Source organism: Bos indicus x Bos taurus, chromosome 6 (assembly GCF_003369695.1).
Source record: "Bos indicus x Bos taurus breed Angus x Brahman F1 hybrid chromosome 6, Bos_hybrid_MaternalHap_v2.0, whole genome shotgun sequence".
In the NCBI taxonomy this organism is placed as follows: Eukaryota; Metazoa; Chordata; class Mammalia; order Artiodactyla; family Bovidae; genus Bos; species Bos indicus x Bos taurus.
This window is the reverse complement of record NC_040081.1, coordinates 70,076,729-70,082,907: the sequence shown is the minus strand read 5'-3', so window position 1 is coordinate 70,082,907 and position 6,179 is coordinate 70,076,729. Positions and strand designations below refer to the sequence as shown.

The 6,179-nt window shown below is 45.2% G+C and overlaps 1 non-coding gene across 1 annotated transcript; it reads right to left on the bottom strand.

The window, feature by feature from the left end:
* Positions 1-1,768: 1,768 nt before the first annotated feature.
* LOC113894844 lies at positions 1,769-1,875 on the bottom strand. The gene has a single exon (XR_003511682.1). It is a non-coding gene; the product is annotated as a U6 spliceosomal RNA (small nuclear RNA).
* Positions 1,876-6,179: the final 4,304 nt, after the last annotated feature.

Sequence of the window (6,179 nt, the reverse complement as noted above, 5' to 3'; positions counted from 1 at the left end):
AGGTATGCAGACATATAAAACAAGTATGCTTTGCTACATATGCATGATAATTAATGTATAATTACAATTTAATGTCTGCCATTAACTGCAGAGTAATGTTCTTCACTCGCTGTAAACAGGCAACAGAAAACACCCACTCAAGTTGCTAAGCATGCCTTTGATTCCCTGACGCTTTTATGCCAGACACAGTAAATTAAATCATTTAGGGTTCTCCTCTAGCGAAGAGAGATTTTTCTTGCCAGTTGTTCTGTAATGAACATTCGCCAATCCTTGACTGATGTTGGATATGAAGTTGCACATTAGCTGTGTATTAAATAGCACCTGCTGTGTGTACAGAATGCAGTCAGTAGTACAAAGGAAACCTCGGTGGGCACTTGAGAGAGCCCAGTAAGCAATGTTTCTCTTCCATGATCAACTTCTGAGCCATGTGAAAGTCAAACAAAAGGATAAGGCAGCCAGGAAACGAAGTCATCTTTTTTTCACTGACAAAGCTGATATTGGAGAATGTGGCTTATATGCACAACTGTTAGATGGGGAAACAGTGACAGACTTTATTTTCTTGGGCTCCAAAATCACTGCAGATGGTGACTGCAGCCATGAAATTAAAAGACGCTTGCTCCTTGGGAGAAAAGTTATGACCAACCTAGACAGCATATTAAAAAGCAGAGACATTACTTTGCCAACAAAGATCCATCTAGTCAAAGCTATGGTTTTTCCAGTAGTCATGTATGGATGTGAAAGTTGGACTATAAAGAAAGCTGAGCGTTGAAGAATTGATGCTTTTGAAATGTGATGTTGGAGAAGACTCTTGAGAGTCCTTTGAACGGCAAGGAGATCCAGCCAGTCCATCCTAAAGGAAATCAGTCCTGAATATTTACTCGAAGGACCGATGCTGAAGCTGAAACTCCAAAAACTTTGGCCACCTGATGCAAAGAACTGACTCATTGGAAAAGACCCTGATGCTGGAAAAGATTGAAGGCAGGAGAAGGGGACGACAGAGGATGAGATGGTTGGATGGCATCACCGACTCAGTGGACATGAGTTTGAGTAAACTCTTGGAGTTGGTGATGGACAGGGAGGCCTGGCGTGCTGCAGTCCATGGGGTCGCAAAGAGTCAGACATGACTGAGCGACTGAACTGAACTATTGGTTCTCGACCCAGAATTTGGCAAATCAGCCTACCTAGTCATAGACCAGCCTGGAGGACCACAGATGCAGCCTCTAAAGCTTACAGACATGGGGGTCAGAGAGGCATGTGTACCCCTGCAGAAGAGATGGGAGCTGGGCTCCAGCATCATCTTCCAGACTGACCAATCAAATGAAGTCACTTCTTGAACCTCTTTTCTAGTGTAGCCCCTGATGGCTGTGAAGTTGTGACAAGGGTCACTGCCTAGATCCAGATTCAAGAGAAGGACAGCAGAAGGTCATCAAAATACTAAATATAATCAGAACATGCAGGAAATACAACATCCATTTGAATATAGGCTTCAAGAAGGCAGAGTTTTTTCCTACAAATTCTTTCTCTGCAGCAGTTTGTTCACTGCTGTATTGCCAATGCTTAGGAAAATTACCTGCCACAAATAAGGTGTTCATTGAATGAATTAATAGGAGTAAGTGAGTAGGCAGAGAGGCAACACTAGTGTAACATACCTGGAGCTCCTTCTTCATGGAAAGAAATACTGTTTATCTGCCATGTGCTTATGAGATATAATGATGATGATGATGATAGCCATCTTAGGAAAATTAGTTTTGTTTTGTTTTGTTTTGTTTTAAATATGGAACGCTTCACGAATTTGCGTGTCATCCTTGCGCAGGGGCCATGCTAATCTTCTCTGTATGGTTCCAATTTTAGTATATGTGCTGCCGAAGCGAGCACAGAAAATTAGTTTTGATTTGACAACTCTGCCATTACATGATATCATAGTGTTATTTGTGGGTAAGGAAAAAAGAATGTCATTCTCAGTGCTAATATTTATTAGACATGTATATTAGGTGCTGGAACTTTTCTAAGCTCTTTACAAGTATTAACCCTCCTAAACTTGGTAGCAATCCTTTGATGTGGGTACCATTATTGGCCTTATGTTATGTGTGTGCCGAAGATCAGAGTCAAGTATAGAAAATTCAAATGCAGGCATTTTAATTCCTAAACTCATGCTATAAGTCATAATGTTTGCATTTTACAGTTGACCCTTGAATGACACAGGTCAGAATTACGTGGGTTCTCTTAATGCGGATTTTTTTCAATAAATACATACTCCAGTACTACATGATCCATGTTGGTTAAATCTGCAGATATAGAGGAACCACGGATATGGAAGGGTGACCATAAAGTTATACAAGGATTTTCAACTGGGGGTGTCAGCGTCCCTAAATGTTGTTCAAAGCTCAACTGTACTTTGGAAATATACTTTCCTCTCTCTTCTGGTCAGGTTTTCTTCACCCCTGCATGATTTAGTCTCCACATCTACACATTGGTGATGAGTGTGTGTGTGTTCAGTTGCTCACTCGCATCTGACTCTTTTTGACTTTATGGACCATAGCCCACTAGGCTCCTCTGTTCATGGGATTTCCCAGGCAAGAACACTGGGGTGAGTTGCCATTTCCTTTTCCAGGGGATCTTCCTGACACAGGGATCAAACCCAGGTCTCCTGCATTGCCAGGCAGGCACCACTGTGCCACCTAGGAAGCCCTATAATAGTGATACTAATACTTGATGCAGTGGAGGTGATTAAGATAATCAGTCTTAAGCACTTAGCACCATGCCTGAAACATAGAAAAAGGTTGATTAACAGTAGTAATTGTCCTTGTCTTTAATAATGGCGCTGCCCCTGTTGACATCTTTGCAGGCTTTGCACACATCTATAGACAGGTTTCACACTTATCTATAGACAGGCTCCTCCTAGGTTGGGTACCCCACCCCCAGCTCCAGTAAGCTGCAGCAGGGATGATGGCCCCCGTGTGACAGAATCATGGTCTTTGTGGGTTCTGAGCTCTGTTTTCTCCTAAGTATAAGGTCTGGACTCTCATCCATGGTGAACTCTGACTGCTGGTGGGCCTCACTTTCTGTCTTATAAGGGAGGCCAATGCCTACCCAGCATCTATATTCAGAGAGGTCATAATGGTACACACAAACTTTGCTGTGATGGAGAAAAGGATGTGACACACCTACAGGCTATGTGTGACGTGGGCGCAGAAGGCAGCTGCATGAAATGGAATCTTTGGGGGTTTGGGACAGCCTAGCAACCAGCACTCCTCTTCCCTGACCAAGTGCAGGATCCATTGAGATATATAACTGGAAACCAAAGTATCACTTTTTTAAAGAAAGCTGCTATTGGAGAATGCAGTTCACATGGGCAGGCTACTTGATACTAAATTCCAGAGTTAGGCAAACCAACCTACTCAGTCAAAGCAGGCACTGGAAACATGAGTCCCTACAGAGATCAAGGTTATTCAAGTTAAAAGAGAGGATGCCTGTAAGGGTACAGGTTGGTGCCTCAATTTATGTGAGCTACTATTGTTATCATCAAGAAATTTGATATACCAGATTAAAATGAGGGAGCTTAACAATGAACACAACATACATGCTCGCATGCGTGCTACATCACTTCAGTCGTGTCCGACTCTTTGCAACTCTATGGATGGAAGCCTGCCAGGCTCCTCTGTCCATGGGATTCTCCAGGCAAGAATACTGGAGGGGGTTGTCATACCCTCCTCCAGGGGATTTCTGTAACCCGGGGATCGAACCCGTCTCTTGTGTCTCCTGCACTGGCAGGTAGATTCTTTGGCAGTGGCACCTGGGAAGCCCACGAAACATCCAACCTGCCACTATTATCTAGGTTACAGAATAGTTTCTCCACCTGCGACATGAAAGCCTTGAACTGCTTGGAACTTGATTTCCATTAACCCTGAAGGAAGTGAAAGAAAAGTGCAGATTATTACAGTGAAGAGAAGTTTAGACCTCTTCCTTACCGTGCTAATGCACCCATTGCCCTTTTTCTTCTGAATCTCTACAGGAAGTAGAAGTTTAAACAAATGGATCTGAAGCCTTTGGAGACGTGACTCCAAAGAACCCACTCACAGCTGAGAATCATTAAGGTGAGTTTCAGTCTATTTTTTAACAAGTCTTTGAGGTAGCATTTTTATTCTTTTTCTTTCTTTCCTTCCTCCCTCCCATCCCTTCCTCCCTTCCTTCCTTTCCTCCTTTTTTAACTAAGGAGATGTAAACAGGGCTAGATGGGCTGAGTGCCAGAAAGGTGTCAAGGTCAATAAGCATTGATTCCCCTAAAGGGAAATGTAAAAACTGCTAATAATTTGTTTGCAGAGGTAAGAGATTGGGGAAAGTATATGCCTGGAGCCTCCTGCAAGCTACAGCTTGCTCTCCTGCCAGCTGAGGGTTCTCAGTGTGCTAGCAGACTGTGTGCACCTGCAGACTGTCCGTGGGCCAAGTTCATCGGGCCTCACTCTCAATTAGGACACCTTTGGAAAGAAACCACGTGCCTACGTCTCATCTCCCGCATGGGGTGGTTGGGACTTGTTAGCTGTTGAGGATTTTCTCTGACTCTGGAGACGACATGGTCTGACAGGACAGAACCCGTCTGGAGGAGAGGTCACAGGCAGGAGGGTATAGCAGGACCGGGGACATGGGACATTAGGATCCCTGACTGCTGCTCAGAAAGACTTCCCAGCCAGAGTCACTGCTTGTTGGCTATTCACTTCATACCTCTTAGGGCTATCAAAAGTGATGGTGTTTACTTCTTCATGTGTATATTGTCTGCTTTCCCTACAAGAACGTGAGGGCTTATGACAACAGGGGCCCGCTGTGTTATGCGTATCTCTGTAACACCCATGTCCAGGGCTGGCCCTGACTCACAGCAATCAGGAAACAAACACTTGCTGAATGAACAATCGATGAATCCTGCCCTATGCGTTCACTTTAACAAAGGAGGACTTGGAGTCATGAAGGATCACAGTGACTGCAGTCACCGAGGGGAAGGGCGGACATGGGCTGGTACCCAGTTCTTCTGATGCCCAGTCCCACTGTCCATCCTCACCTCCTTCAGGGCTTTACCCCAAAGGTACCCCCTTCCCCCGCCACCCTGTGGAAAGAAAACTATACCCCCTCCACCAGCCAACATTCCACATTTCCTTCCTGGTTCTATGAACCATTTCCTTCTTGAGCTCTTACCCTGACTACCATGCTCTGTTTTTATCTTGGTTTGTCATTCCCTGTAGAATGTAGGCTGCGTGAGGGCAGGCATTTCATCTGGGTTGTTCACTGCAGTGAACAATAACAAAGGCAATAGCTAATACTGATTGAGTACTTACCATGTGTCAGACACTTAAGGGGAATCATCTCGTTTAAAATCCCTAGCAGGGAGTTTCCTGGCAGACCAATGGTTAACAATCCACCTTCCAAGGCAGGGTAGCTGGGTAGCTGGTTCCATCTCTGGTTGGGGAACTAAGATCCCACATGCCCCCAGGCAACTAAGCCCCTCTCACCCAACTAGAAAGAAGCCCACCCTTACAAGGAAGAGCCGGAGTGCCTCAACTAAGATTCAGTGCAGCCAAAAATAAATACATAAATGAATAAATATTTAAATAATAAAATAAAATTCCCAGTAACTCCATGAAGGTGCTGCTGTTAGTATGCCCATTTTACAGATGGGAAAACGGAGCTTAGATAAGATAAGTGATCTGCCCCAACTAGCAAGTGACAGAGATGGAACAACAAGAAGCCACTGCCTTAATCACTGTGCATATACTGCCCTCCACAGTGGCCCTAATGGGAGCAGCTGGTGAAGAGCTGGAGCCTGAAGAGCGGGGTGGGGGACAGGGGTGTGTTCCAACCCCTTTGTGCCTCATAGGCAGCTGCTCTCTTCCTATGATTTGGCTGCATCCAGAGGAATCCAATAAAGCTGCAAATAGGGTGATGGGCAGAGCCCTGGGCAGAAAATAGCGTACACAGAAGTCCCTTGAAGCTCCCCGACTGGCCCCTGCAGCGGGCATTTCACCTGGACACGTGACACAATCGGCCTCTCAACAGGAAGACAGGAGGCAGCCAGTCCTTAACTTCCTCCGCCTCGGTCCCTCACTTTCTTAGACGTACCTGACCTACAGCACCTTTGTACGGGCTTGGAAAACGGTGGGAAGGTCCCAGCCTCTCAGCGCTTTTCCTTTGCT